Source organism: Carcharodon carcharias, chromosome 31, assembly GCF_017639515.1.
Source record: "Carcharodon carcharias isolate sCarCar2 chromosome 31, sCarCar2.pri, whole genome shotgun sequence".
In the NCBI taxonomy this organism is placed as follows: Eukaryota; Metazoa; Chordata; class Chondrichthyes; order Lamniformes; family Lamnidae; genus Carcharodon; species Carcharodon carcharias.
The window spans coordinates 22,766,760-22,782,544 of NC_054497.1; positions in this window are offsets into that span (position 1 = coordinate 22,766,760).

Consider the following 15,785-nt stretch of genomic DNA (forward strand, 5'->3'; position numbering starts at 1 on the left):
AAAGATTTAATAGATGAGCACGTGGAAAACAGTGGCAGAGTCGGACAGAGTCAGCATGGATTTACGAAAGAGAAATCATGCTTGACAAATCTACTGGAATTTTTCGAGGATGTAACTAGTAGAGTTGATGAGGGGAGCCAGTGGATGTGGTTTATTTGGACTTTCAGAAAGCTTTCGACAAAGTCCCACATAAGAGGTTGGCGTGTAAAATTAAAGTGCATGGGATTGGGGGTAGTGTATTGAGATGGATAGAAAACTGGTTGGCAGATGGGAAACAAAGAGTAGGAATAAACGGGTCTTTTTCCAAATGGCAGGCAGTGACTAGTGGGGTACCGCAGGCATCAGTGCTGGGACCCTAGTTATTCACAATATATATTAAATGATTTAGATGAGGGAATTAAATGTAATATCTCCAAATTTGCAGATGACAATTTCCACATTCCCATCTAACCCCAATAACCTTTGATTCCCTTGCATAACAAGAATCTATCTATCTCTGTCTTAAAAATATTACTGACCCCACCTTCACCACCTTCTGAAGCAGAGAGTTCCAAAGTCACGCATTCCTCTGAGAGAAAAAAATTCTCCTCATCTCTGTCCTAAAAGACAGAGTCCTAAATTCCCCTAATTTTAAAACACTGCCCCTTGGTGCTGGACTCACAACAGAAAACATCCTTTCAACGCCAATCTTGGTAAGGCTGTTCAGTATCTTGTATACTTCAATCAAATGATTTACATGAGGGAATTAAATGTAAAATCTCCAAATTTGCAAATGACACAAAGCTGGGTGGGAGGGTGAGCTCTGAGGAGGATGCAGAGATGCTTCAGTGTGATTTGGATAAGCTGAGTGAGTGGACAAATGCATGGCAGATGCAGTATAATGTGGATAAATGTGAGCTTATCCATTTTGGTAGCAAAAACAGGAAGGCAGATTAATATCTGAATGGCTATAAATTAAGAAAGGGGAATGTGCAACGAGACTTGGGTGTCCTTGTACACCAGTCGCTGAAGGTAAGCATGCAGGTGCAGCAGGTGGTAAAGAAGGCAAATGGTATGTTGGCCTTCATAGTGAGAGGATTCGAGTGCAGGAACAGAGATGTCTTGTTGCAATTGTACAGAGCCTTGGTGAGACCACACCTGGAATAGCAGTTTTGGTCTCCTTATCTGAGGAAGGATGTACTTGCTATAGAGGGAGTGCAGCAGAGGTTTACCAGACTGATTCCTGGGATAGCGGGACTGACATATGAGGAGAGATTGAGTCGATTAGGATTATATTCACTGGAACTCAGAAGAATAAGGGGGGAATCTCATAGGAACCTATAAAATTCTAACAGGACTAGACAGGGTAGATGAAGGGGTCACAGTCTGAGGATATGGGGTAGACCATTTAGGACTGAGATGAGGAGAAATTTCTTCACCCAGAGAGTGGTGAGCCGTGGAATTCATTACCACAGAAAGTAGTTGAGACCAAAACTTTGTATGTTTTCAAGGAGTTAGATATAGCTCTTGGGGGCGAAAGAGATCAAAGGATATGGGGAGAAAGTAGGAGCAGGCTAACGAGTTGGATGATCATCCATGATCATAATGAATGGTGGAGCAGGCTCGAAGGGCTGAATGGCCTTCTCCTGCTCCTAGTTTCTATGTTTCTATGAATAGTCGGAGACTCAAAGAGGGTTTCACAGTTCTCCAGCCATTGTAATCCTGCCTGAGTTCCTCAATGTTCACTGAGGTCAACAGTTTCACGCTTAGCTTCCATGTCCCACTGCCAACGCTCTGGTCTTCCTGTAAGTAACAGACAGCCAGTAGGAGGCAGTGGTCAGAGAAGAACACCAGCTTGATGTCAGTGAACCTGACCATGAACACTCGGGACAAGAATAGGGAGTCTATCCTGGAACGATCTGGCAGGGCCAACAGCAGATTGGACGCTACGTCCAGATCCCTGATGCAAACAGTTAAGGATGTCAAGCTGCACGACGTCTTCAGCAACCCTGCAGACGGAGCGCAGCGTAGATACACCTGGTCCCCACTGGCCGTGACCAGGTGTATCTACGCTGCGCTCCGTCTGCAGGGTTGCTGAAGACGTCGTGCAGCTTGGCATCCTTAACTGTTTCCATCAGGGATCTGGACGTAGCGTCCAATCTGCTGTCGGCCCTGCCGGATCGTCCAGCCGCATCGATGATGCAGTTGAAGTCACCATCCAGAATGACCAGGAGGTCGCCAGCAGCAGTGGGAGCTGCTGAAAAACCTCCAGCCGCTCAGCCCCTTGTGCCGGGGCCTACACATTAATAACCGGAGTGGAGCGTTCTTGTACATTACGTCTGCTACGAGGAGGCGCCCGCCCACCACCTCCTTAACCTGGGAGACGGTGAAGCTGCCTCCCCGCAGCAGAATCCCCAGGCCGGAGGAACGAGAGTCGTTTCCTCCCGACCAGATTGATGGCCCATGGGATCCACCATGGTGACCATTGCCTGTAGGAGCTGAGGTGCGGTATCGCACACTCCTGCAGAAACAACAGGTCAGCTTTGACCTTGGCAAGGTAGTCCAAGGTCGCAACACATCGCGTAGTAGATTTAATGCTGGGCACATTTATGGATACAATCTTTACACCCATTTTAAGGCATTTTTTCCCTTATCAGACCTGTTGTGTTCGTCAGTTCCATTCCTTGCTCTGCTCCTGCACACCCATAGTGTTCGCAAATGGTCTCACTTGTAATGGACTGAGGAAACTGTCCTGAGGTGTACCACACAGCTGACATTCAGGGGTTCATGCAAAGTGCGAGGTTTGAATTGTTCTCTGTTGGAGAAGCCTCTCTGATCCATTCTCCCTCTGGGGCGTTGCTGCTCCCAGCTTCCCGGAGCTGGGATGCTCTGGCCTCTTCAAGCTGAGGGTGAAGTTGGGGTCTCTTCATTGTCTCCAATGTTCTAGATTTCTGGTGTCTCCTCCTCCAGCTCCCGAGAGCTTTGCCGCTTCTTCTGTAGGTTCTGCCCTGGCCCTTCTTCATCCAAAGAGCAGCTGACCTTGTCATCCATGTTGGGTGGGAGCTACCTCTTGCCACTCGTCTGGGAAGTGGCTTGGTCCCTTCTTGGTCCCCTTCTTTTTGGTCTTCTTTACCAGCTGACACTCCACTGGTTGATCCTCTACTGGTTCCTCCTCCACTGATTCGCTCTCCTGAGGAGTGGGAGGTTTAGGGAGTGGCGTAGTCGTTTGGCCGTCTGCTGCCTCACCCTTTTCCTTCCTCTTGTCTCTCTCTCCCTCTCTCTCTCTCTCTCTCTAACTTCCTTTGTCCCATTCTGTTCGCTGGAGGCCTTGGTGGGTGGAGGTTTGTGAGTCTCCTCGGGGATGGTGACACTCGTCGTCTGCTTCCCCCTCGTTGGCTTTGGCTGCCTGTGCATAAGTGAGGCAGCATTTGGGGCAGGTCCTGTAGAGGTGACCTGCCTCGCCACACAGGTTGCAGCACTTAGTCTGTTTGCAGTCCTTTGTCTGGTGCCCTTCCTGTTTGCAGTTCTTACAGAGGACGGCGCTGCAGTTGGCCGCCACGTGACCAAACTTGCCGCATGAGCGACAAAGTTTGGGCTGCCCAGCGTAGACAAGGTAGCCACGGCTTCCCCCGATAGTGAAGCTGGAAGGACGGTGGGGGATTGCTCCCTTACCGTCCATCTTGAGAGTCACCTTGACCGGCCGTTTGCTGGTCCAAATCCCAAAGGCGTCCTTGACCTTGGTGCAGTTCCCAACCTTGTCGAGGTACGTGCTGAGGCAGGTGAGCACATCGGCCACAGGAACATGGGGGGGCATGGAGAGATGCACAGTCACCACGTGATCCCATTGCATGGGCAGAGTAAACAGCGGCTCCACCGTGAGGATTCTCAGCTGTGGCTGGTCTCTCATCTCCTCGAACATCTTCAGGAACTTGATGCCGGCAGCAACATTCTTGAAGGTCACATCGGAGTATCCAGCGCTGGGGAAGTCCTGCAGACAGTAGATGTCCGCAGCCTAAAATCCACAGGATTCCAAAAGGATTTTCTTAATGAAGAAGGCATGGTCAATGGGTGTATCTCCTTCACTGTCTTTCATTGCCTCCCTAACGGTGTCACCTACCCCCTGGTTTGGGGCTTGACTGGTTGAAGTCATCACCTCTTTAAGTTCCTGACGTTAGGCACTGAAGCCCCTTCAAAGGAGAACAAATAACCACAGGAGACCCTCCAATACCAAAGGGCAAAGGGCCAAAGCCTTCGCTGACACCGCCCCCCACCCCCCAACCACCCCGCCTGCTCTCCCTACCTCCCCCACAGTAAAAGAAATTAAACCCACAAAAGCAACGCTCAAACACATGCAGAACCAACCATGATTACAGCCTTTCCCCTCCCAGGTAAGTATCATTGCAGCCAGCACTGAGGCACAATGGAGAAAGGTCACTATCGAAAAACTTTCAGCCATAGTGAACCAACAGGCTGGGAAATGTGGAGACCCCCTCAGGCAGTATGACTCACATTGAATGTATACAGTAAATATCACATGCACCACAATGGAACTGAAGAACCTCAGGGTGCAACATGACCTATGTAGATAATTTGAATATCGTTACACTTTGTGATGGCCATTTTCAAGTGTTTTGTAATGTTCCTTTAGATATTTTATGAATAAAGTATAATTTTACAACAAAAACCCAAGCTACATAAGGCCTTCAGTAACCTTGCAGACACAGCGCTGTGCAGGTACACCTGGAGGAAGCCAGACAGTTCTGTCTGTTCCATGCAAGCATCCTGAGCGTTCATGGTCAGATCCACCAGCGTCAAACCGGTGTTCTTCTCTGATCATCAAATGTCACCTACAAGGAGATCACAGGGTTGGCAGGGGGACATGGAAACTGAACGTGAAACTGTTGATCCCAGAAAGCATTGAGCAACTGAAAAGGGAATTACAGAAATTGGAGAACTGTGAAATCCCACTGTGAACCCCAGTGCACGGGAGGGAAGCGATCAAGGCCAACATCAAGAGGTTCTTCAGACTCAAAGGTATGCCTGACACCAGATTCCCGAAGCAACTGCTCTACTCGGAACTCGGCCGCAACAGCAGATTCCCTGGAAGACACTGGAAACGCTTTAGCGATGCCCCCAGAACATCCCTGAAGAGGTCAGACAGACCCACAGAGACATGGGAGACCCTGGCTTGTGACCCAGTGAAATGGAGAACGCTCATTCGGGACGGCACCGAACACATCCAGAGACTTCATCGGGAATGTGCAGAGGTGAAGTCGAGGCATCGGAGGGAGAGCAGGAAACTCCAAACAAACCCGTGTGGCCGACCCTCCCAACACCACCTGCCCCACAGGGGGGCAGAACCTGCGGGTGGTGCATCGGATTTATCAGCCCCCCTGAAAACCCAGGGGTATCTGAGTGGGAACAAATCCTGAAGAACTGCCTGAACCCAAGCAGCAAACCCACCCCCTAACCAGCTACCAATCCTATGGTGACAATTGGAGTGAGGGACATTCATCTTAACGAATAGAAGAGAAGGAAGGGCGGGGCTCTAATCTGATTGCCATCTCCTGAGCCAATGAGCGGCTTCTTGCAGGATGAAGTCAGTCGTTGTCTAACTAGCGAATGGGTGTTGATATGCAAACTAGAAAGTGAATTAACGAGAAAGCTTACACTGCGACCAGAAACATGTTCTCATTTATTTTAATTCAATTCGCATGTATTTAGCTTTTGGAACAGTTTTTGTCATAAATTTAGATGGAATCCCAGGATTAACATACAGTCATTCTAATGTAAACGTGATCAGCTCTGCAGGGCATGGGAGTAAAATGCCGTTTAGTCTACCGCCTCCAGTCCATTCACCGGCGCATTGTGTGCACCCTTTTAAAGGGAATTTTTGGGTTGGGGAGGTGGTCGGGGCTCCCTCTGGAAGTATGGGGGATGCCACATGTTGGATTCCTCCTCCATCTCCCTTTTTGTCTTGTTAGACGTGTTGTTTTCTGGTAAATTTGTGTTTGTGTTGTAATGACTGTTAATACCAATGACTCTCCTGCGAACTGTCAAATATAATCCATATCTCAATCCTAACCAAATTGGAATAGATTAAGTTTTACACCAATCACAGAATTTTACAGCACAGAATCATGTGAAGAATGATCCTGTCCCACAGAATTTTTTCCAATAGTAAACTACCACTGATGCTATACTCACTGGTCTGTAATTACCTGGTTTATCCCTACTACCCTTCTTGAATAATGGTACCACATTCACTGTCCTCCAGTCCTCTGACACCTCTCCTGTGGTCAGAGACGATTTGAAAATTAGTGTCAGAGCCCCTGCAATCTCCTCCCTTGCCTCACACAGCAGCCTGGGATACATTTCATCTGGGCCTGGGGATTTATCAAAAATGATTTATCAAAGACTCCCCTGCAGCTTCTACCCTGTTTGCAGCGTAACCTGGTGCAGATGTGATGGGCCTAGTGGCCTCTTTCTGTGCCATAAACTTTCTATGATTCTAACATTGTGGATGCAGGTCAGCCTAAGTCACCTACTTACCCACCAGAATCCTCCATTCAATGCAGGTGATGAAGATGGTCATGATTGCTTTGATTAACAAGCAGAAGGATTGATATCTCAAATTAACTATTGACCTACAAGAGTAATTGAATTATTAGAGCACAGGATGAGGTTATTCCTTGAGAACAGGCACCATTGCTGATGGCAAAGCTCTGGCTGGAGGTGACATGTTCCAGATGTTCATCAGTTCCTGGTAAAAGATAGACAACTCCCACGAGGATACATGGGGACCTCCAGGTTCATAAACAAGATCTGCAGGTTGTAACTGAGACTTAGCAGCCAGCAGGTCTGGCCCATTCCTCAATCCTGCACTGTGGTGATTACACAAGGTTCAATCTGCCCCTGGTGTTGTGAAGGATGGGTCTGGCCACATTGTGGCACACTCCAAGTAATTGGACCACGCCATAATACCTGCCTCTTGTGGAAAGGTTTATGGAGAAAAACACCTTTGACCACAAGTGGTTGGCACGTAACTTCCTAGAGGCCCTGCAGGAAAATAAATTGGTGGATCCTGTGGGATGCTTCCCTGAGCAGATTGACAAAGTCATTTGGCAGAATGCCTCAGCGCCAGAACTTTCCAACAAGCAATAAGACTGGCGGTGAGGAAGGCCCTCCCCATCAGTACCTTCATCTATGGCCAAAGTCTCTGGACCACCACATTCTGCCCTTGAAGCGGGGAAGGGACCATCGCACATCTCCTTGTTGAATGTGCCTCCACAAAGAAGGACTGGAGAAAGATGCATCCCGAGCAGCAACATGGCGCAGGACTCTGTGCTCTATGGGCTGTTCCCAGGGGCACACACCAAGACAAACATCAACTGCAGCTGGAGGATCTTTAGCTCAGTGAAAGATGCTCTTTGGTCTGCCTGAAACTTGTTGGTCTTCCAGTGCAAAGAGTTGTCCCCGACCGAGTGTTGCAGACTGGCACATTGTCTTTTGCAAAAATATACTTTTTGGAATCATATTCAAGTTTTCCACATAGATCACGAGGTGCTTCAATACAATCAATGAACATTACAAACATTTCAATATGGTCATTACAGACAGTCAGGCAGTGCAATGGCATTCAAGTTGTCTGCGTAAATCATGTTGCACTCTGAGATGCTTCAATACAACTTTGATACATGTAATATTCACTGCATACATTCAATGTGAGTTTATACAATTCCCAGTCCCTCCGTGCCCTATGGCTGAAAGGTCTTAGACAGCGACCTTTCCCCATTGGGCCTTTGTGGCGGCTGCCCCAAGCTTTAGTGTGTCCCTCAGCTCGTAGTCCTGGACCTTGGAATGTGCCAGTCTGCAACACTCGGTCGGGGACAACTCTTTGCACTGCAAGACCAACAGGTTTTGGGCAGACCAAAGAGCGTCTTTCACCGAGTTGATGATCCTCCAGCCGCAGTTGATGTCTGTCCTGCGGGATTAGGGTGACTCCGATCAGCTCATTGTCCACTGCTTATAGCACATACTCAGAATGGGCTTAAGGCACCCAGTTTTGAATCTGAATAGTTCATAGTCTACCTCAAATTACCATGGAAAGGTAGGTATCTCAAAACATTGAGCAACAGGTGAAACTAGATGTTTCACTCTGGTACTATACATTAGCAGTGGTATTTTCCACCAACAGGATGTTGCCATCAGGCCAAGAAGACACTTTGCCTACCACACAACTGAGTAATCTGATATATGAATTTCAGTGCTGGTGTGGTGCGAGGTTCATAAGCCCTTACGTCCCAATGACTGTCTCAAACAGCAGGTCTATTCAGCTGTTTGCAATAGGCAGTGTACGGACTGTACTCAACCAGCCCATGTCGGCAAAATTTAGAACATAGGGTCTCATATTAGATGCAATTCTGTGGCTGGACAGCACATGCTGAACAATCCCGAGTGTGTTAAGAATTATAGTAACAACCAGTTTATCAGTTGGCTCACAATGTGGCTCACTTACATTGCTAGAAGTTACACAAGTTCATACACAAGGACCTGTCGTCTGCAGACAAAAAGAAAATGTCCAGGCTTTGTGCTTTTTTGAATTAAACAGAAGTGCGGAGGATAATAGTGTCCTGGTGCACTCTCCATGACAACCAATCAGAGTTGACTTATCAGCTAATCAGCATTTTCTCTCAGGCTGTATAAATTGTTGCTCCCTCTGAAATTTGGCATTCTTGCATCTGCCCTGATAAGATGAAAAACTTTGATAGCATCTCCTTCTTCAGCAATAGTCTTCTTCCTACTTCTAGTGAAGCCTAACGCAAACTGGAGGAACAGCACCTCATCTTCCGACTAGGCACTTTACAGCCTTCTGGACTGAATATTGAATTCAACAATTTTAGATCTTGAACTCCCTCCTCCATCCCCACCCCCTTTCTGTTTCTTCCCCCTTCCTTTTGTTTTTTCCAATAATTTATATAGATTTTTCTTTTCCCACCTATTTCCATTATTTTTAAATCTTTTATGCCCCCCACCCCCACTAGAGCTATACCTTGAGTGCCCTACCATCCATTCTTAATTAGCACATTCGTTTAGATAATATCACCACCTTCAACACCTCTGTGTTCTTTTGTTCTTTTGTCTATGACATCTTTTGATTATCTGCTCCTATCACTGCTTGCTTGTCCCTACAACCACACCACCCCCTCCACTTCTCTCCCCCCACCCAACCACCCCCCCCCCTCCGCCCCCCACATTAAATCAGCTTATACTTCACCCCTCTCCTTGGATTCACCCAGTTCTGCTGAAGGTTCATGAGGACTCGAAATGTCAACTCTTTTCTTCTCCGCCGATGCTGCCAGACCTGCTGAGTTTTACCAGGTAATTCTGTTTTTATTTCAGTTCCAATGAGTTTGTTTGTGGTTGGTTAAACAATGTGAAAATCCTTGAAATGAACGATGCTGCTGCTCGATGGTCTTCTCTGTGTTTAGACCACTTGGCGGAGACTACTAAAATCAAGCAGGCTTTGAGGAGTTGAGACTGCTTACCCAGCCTGGCTACTGGAGTTCTGTCCGGGCAATGTCAATACAGCAGTCTGCCTTTGAGGCTGACAGATTCAATGTTAAAACTGCCCAAAAGGCCAGAGGCTTGGGTTATATGACCTGGCTTATTATGGGTTAATTGCAGCTTAACAATTAGTTTCTTTGCTGCTGGCCAGAATTCCATTGTTCATTCCTAGGAGAAAGACGATTTGGTGATTAACATCTCTTCCAGTAATGAATTTCAATCTTTCTCCTTTGTGATAGTTCAGGGTGAGGGAGCCAGTTCATCTGCACTTACTCTGCTTTCGTTGATTACAAGGGGTTTGTACAATAAATTTTGTACAATGAAATTCCAGAAGCTGAAAAGAGAAGTTCTTGAAACTGCTGGGGATAACTCCCAGGCAGAGGGCCAACCCTGTGATCAGGTGACTTCTGGCAGCCATTTTAATTTTCATTGTTCATCAGAAAAAGTCCAGTTTTTTTTAACAAGCCATTAGGATAAAGTTTTGAATATACAATGTTGAGTTTCTTTTCAACACCTGACCTTCAATAACAGGGCAACTCCACTTCCTTTTCCATCCTTCCTTTCTTTTCCAAATGTTATGCATCCTGGAATATTTATTTCCCAACCTTGGTCACCCTGTAATTATGTCTCTGTATTGGCGATGACATCAGACCCACTTTTCTCGCTTTCTGCCATTATCTATCCTGTTCCAAATGCTTTGTGCATTCTGATGAAGGAAGGTGGGAAAGGAATGGGGGGTACAGAGGAAGAACTGATCAAATAAAGTATTATGGTATTGCAGATGGTTGATGTAATTGGGAGGCTAAAGACAAAATATACTTGATTCGAATTAGGGACCAATAGATGCCCTATTACACTGCTGGGTGTATACTATAGACCAGCAAATAGTGGGAAGGAGATAGAGGATTGTATTTATAGACTATTCACAGAAAGATACAAGACCTACAAAGCAGTGATAATGGAAGAATTATTGTCATATAGACCGGGATCATAACAAAGTAAATGGCAGAGAGGGGGAGGTATTCCTGAAATATGTACAGGAGAGCATCCTTGATCAGTGTGTTTCCAGCCCAATGAAGAAGGAAGCAGAGCTGAATCCAGCTCTGGGGAATGAAGTGGGGCGAACGGAGCACATTTCAGTGGGAGAGCATTTGAGAAACAGTGATCATAATATCAGGCTTATAGCAATTATGGAAAAGAACAAGGAATAGTCAGCTATAATAATAATGACTGGAAGAGAGATAACTTCAGTGAGTTGAAATGGGATTCCACCCAGGTGGATTTGAATCGTGAATTGGTCAGCGAAATAGTCTTTAAACAGGAGGTGGCCTTCTGGGTACAGGGCAAACACATTCCCATGTGGGTGAAAGGAAGGACATCGAAAGCTCGAGACCTCCCAGGACGACTGAAGATGTGAAGGATAAAATGGGATAGAAAAAGTGAACTTTTGACAAATGTCAGATTCATAATAATATTTAGAACTTAGCAGAATACAAAAAGTACAGAGGAGACCTGAGCAAGGAACAGGGGCAAAGTGAGGATATGAGAATAGATTAGTGGGTAACATAAAGGGAATATTGCATTGTCTAGCTGGGTGGGACTGCACTCTCCTGGTACAATTAGTAGCTGTCCAGTCATAGCCACAGAATTACCTACAATGGCTTCTCTTCCTGCTCCTGCACCATTACCTCTGGAGCCCTCAAGGATCTATTCTTGGCCTTGCTCCTATTTCTCATCTACATGTTTCCCCTCTCCATCACCAAGACTGCCTAATTGCACCTCTGTAACATTATCTGTCTCTGCCCCTGCCTCAGCTCATCTGCTCCTAAAACCCTCATCTGTGCTTGACATTTCAATGCTCTCCTGGTCAGCTTCCCATTTAGTACCTTCTGTAAAATTCACCTCATTCAAAAACTTTGCCTGTATCCTAACTTACACCAAGTCCCATTCACCCAACACCACTTGCCCGCCCATTCCCTTTTCCCTAACCCCTACACTCTCTGTGCTTGGTCCAACAACACCTCAATTTTAAAATTTTCTACTTTGTTTTCAAAACCTTCCAGAGTTTCACCCCTCTATATTTTTGTAACATCCTCCAGTCCTACCAGCCTTCAAGATCTCTCTAAGTAAATAAGCATGACGGTAGCAGCTCATCACTGAGTGCAGCTTGAAGCACAGTGTGATCTTGGGCCTTTAGTGAGTGAGGGAATTCGGTGCTGAGATGAAAGAGATGAAAAAGAGTGGTCAAAGAGAAAGAGCTTTAGACTATCAGTGGTACGTGAGAGCTGAAGCCAAGAAGCATTAATTAGGTGAGCAGATAGGTTAGTGGTTGATGAGTTTTAAGCTTTTTCTCTCCCTATAAATGGGGGCAGAAGTTTAAACTGGTACTGGGGAGATATAAGTATTGCAATAAATTTTATGGCTTAACTATTTAAACCACTTGATATAACTACAGATAATCACTGAGCGATAGTTCTAAACTCAATTGGTTGGATGAAGTACCATAAAGATGACAGGGCAGGTGATGTGTTGCAGCTGTAGCATATGGGAACTGAAGGCACCAGTGTGATCCATGACAACCAAATCTGCAGTAAGTGTTTGCAGCTCAAGGAACTTCAGCTGTTGTTTGATGAGCTGGAGAATGAGCTTCGGACACTGCAACGCATCCAGGAGGGGCAGGTCACCTGGACACTTTGTTCGAGAAAGCAGTCACATCCCTTAGGGTAGGGTCTTCTCATTTTGTCTGTGGTCAGGGCCAGCAGGGTGTGACTGAGTGAGGCAGGCATGGGGATCAAGGGAGTTGAAATGGAGGAGCCACAGCTCTTGCAATTGTCCCACAGGTTCGAGGTTCTTGTAGCTGGTGTGGACGATAGCAGAGGCTGCAGGGTGAATGAGCGAACGAACCATGGCACCATGATGCTGGGAGACATTCAAGTGGGGAGAGTAACTAGGAATGTAGTGGTGGTAGGGGACAATATAGGCAGGGGAATAGCACATTTCTCTGCAGCCAAGAGTAAGTCCAGAGGCTGTGTTGCCAGGGATTGGAACTTATGCTTGGGGCTAGAAAGGAACTTGTAATGAGGGAGAATCCAGTTGTTGCGGTCCACATGGGTACCAGTGACATAGATGGGACAAGGAAAGAGGTTCTGCTTAAGGGTTATGAGCAGCTAGGCACTAAATTAAAAAGCAGAATCACAAAGGTAATAATCTCTGAATTACTGCCTAAGCCATGAGCAAATTGGCGTAGCATAAATATGATTAGAGAACTGAATGCATGGCTCAAGGATTAGAAAAATTAGTTTTGATTCATGGGGCACTGGCACTAGTCCTGGGGAAAGTGGGAGATGTACCATTGGAGCAGCCTTCACCTGAGCCATGCTGGAATCAGCGTTCTGACCAGTTGTGTAGCCACAGCTGTAAAGAAGACTTTAAAGTAAATAGTTGGCGGGGGTGGGGGGGCTTGGATCACATGAGGGGAAATGTGCCAAATTAAAGAGTAATGACAAAGCAATAGAAGAGAAAATGGGTAATGATGAACAGAATGTGACAGGAAAGGACAGAGCATATAAACTTAAAGAGTGCACCAGTAAATAAGGCCAGGGTTTGCAAGAATGGTAAAAAGACAAAATTAAAGGTTCTATATCAAAATGCATGCATAATTCATAACAAAACTGATGAATTGATAGCACAGATAGAAATAAATACGCATGACCTGACCATTTCAGAAGCATGGTTGCAAGGTGACGAAGGCCGGGACCTAAATATTCAAAGATATTTGACATTTTGGAAGGATAGGAAGCTAGGAAAAGATGCTGGGATAGCTCTGTTGATTAAGGAAGACAATAGGACAGTAGTGAGAGATTACCTTAGTCTAGGGGATCAAGATTAGAATCAGTATGGGTAGATGTAAGAACTGGCAAATGTAAGAAGTCATTTGTGGGAGAAGTTTCTAGACCCCCACTTAACAATAGCTACACTGTAGGACAGAGTACACAGGGAGAAATAATGTGGTATTGTGAGAAAGTTACTGCAATAATCATAGATTATTTTAATATCTACATAGCTTAGATGAATCAGATTGACAAAGTTAGTCTGGAAGATGAGTTCATAGACTATTCCAGGCAATTTCTTACAGTAGTAATTCTAGTGGCAACCAGAGAGGAGGCTGTTTTAGATCTGACAATGTGCAATGAGACAGGATTAATTAATGACCTTCATAGTAAAGAAGCCTCTTGGCAACAGTGATCATAACATGATAGAATTTTACATTAGGCTTGAGGGTGAGAACTGTGGGTCTAAGACAAGTGTCTTAAACTTAAATAAAAGCAATTATAAAGGTAAGAAGGCAGGGTTGGCTAAGGTGAACTGGGAAAATGGGTTAAAGCTGGAAAAGAAGAGAAGCAATGGCATGCATTGAAGGAGATATTTCATAACTTTCAGCAAAAATATATTCCATTGAGAAAGAAAGAATCTATGAGAAGGATCTGCCATCTGTGACTAACTATGGAAGCTAAGGAAAGCACCAAATTGAAAGAAAATACTGCTAAGTCAGAAGATTGGACAGATTTTAGAAACCAACAATAAATGTCTTAAAAAAAAGAGTAGCTAGCCAGATATATAAAATCAGATAGTAAGAGTTTCTACAAGTACTTCAAAAGGAAAAGAGTAACTAAAGTGAGAATTTGACCCAGGTACAGTGAAACTGAGAAATAAATAATGGGAGACAAGGAAATGGTGAAAGTGAAATCAAGTGACAGCAGTTCAAGTGATGAAGAAGCGGGTGGTGACAATGAAACCTGGAACGACCTTTGTGTCATGAATTCGGAGGGTGCATCTAGCGCGAGGAGGCCTGAGGAAGATGCAGAATCTCCATGTAGTGAGACTGCAGTGAAAGCAGCAAGTGTTCCTGCTCATCATGTTCCTGAAGACTTGGACAACATAGACCCCCAACATGATGACCCACTACCTAGCCCAGGCCCTATCGAGAAACAAGAAGTTAATGGTATTTCTAACATCCTGCATGCTCCCATAACATCTGTTGAAAATACCTGCGTGGATGATGGACTATGAAGGTCATTTCAAGGAATTGCTGGTTATCATCCTCATCCTCAACATTTGCCCAGATCTGTGATGAATGTAGATAAAGCTGTCACTAAAGGTTGATTTGGATCTTTTAGCAATCATAGCTCAATTGATCTCATTAATTATGCAATTGCTTACTAAACGGCCAGTGTTTGCTATGTATTGTTGCTGGGACAGCAACTCATAAAAGCGGGGTAGTGTGTAGTGGGCAATCGAGCTATTTCCCCGACTTCAGCCCTACTTCTGGGCAGTAGTCGTGGCGAGGTGGGGTTGCGGAGGTTGCCTCGGCACTGAGTCCCACAATTACTGTGGCGGCAGCCAGTTGTTGGCAGGTAGCGGTGGAAGGCCTGGACTTTCCTGCGTCCAGGGTTACTTGGGATTTTTTGGGTGACTTTTGATGGGCCTGGGGAGGGGACGGAGATTAGTGCCATCAGTGCAAAGCAGAAGGCAGGCCAACTGGCAACAGTTCAAGTCAGGAGGTGCGCTCTGAACATTTTTAAGTTTTTTGTAACCTTAAAATAACTGTTCTTCACTTAAATTGTTTGGCATCAGTGGAATAAAGAGTCACAGAACTGGAAACTTCATTTATTCAGTGTGCTTTCACCTGTTGTCCTCTGAACAGGACAGAAGACAACCAATGGTCAATGTTCAAACCCACAGTCTAGCAATTTGACCCCCTCCCACTCTTCCCAAAGTTTAGACAGTTTTAGACTGTCTGGTGGTAGAAATGTCAAGGTGAGTGGAGACAGGAGGTCACATGATGACTCCTCCAGGATTGAGTTCATATTTTGCACTTGTTGCTTTGAATTTTGGCAGCAATGCAAGATGGCGACATCTGTTGGAAGAAGGCAGCATTGCAGCTTTTCACAGACTCATGGTTCCTTCAGCTCTCCATCAGTGGTGGTTTCCTCTCCTTATGCCTGGGTCTGTTGCAGACACATTGATAGAGATTGATCAATGTGAGTAGTCAACAACTCCATTAACATTGAATCATGTAACTACCACAGAAAGCGAACTGGATGGATTGAAATCTTTTTTTCCACCCTTTAACTCCAATGTTCCTTTACCACCAGTGATTTGAAAGCTCATTGTGATTCTTTATGATATGAGAAAGAAACTGTTAGATGATAAATTCAATAGGTTCAAAGACAATGAAC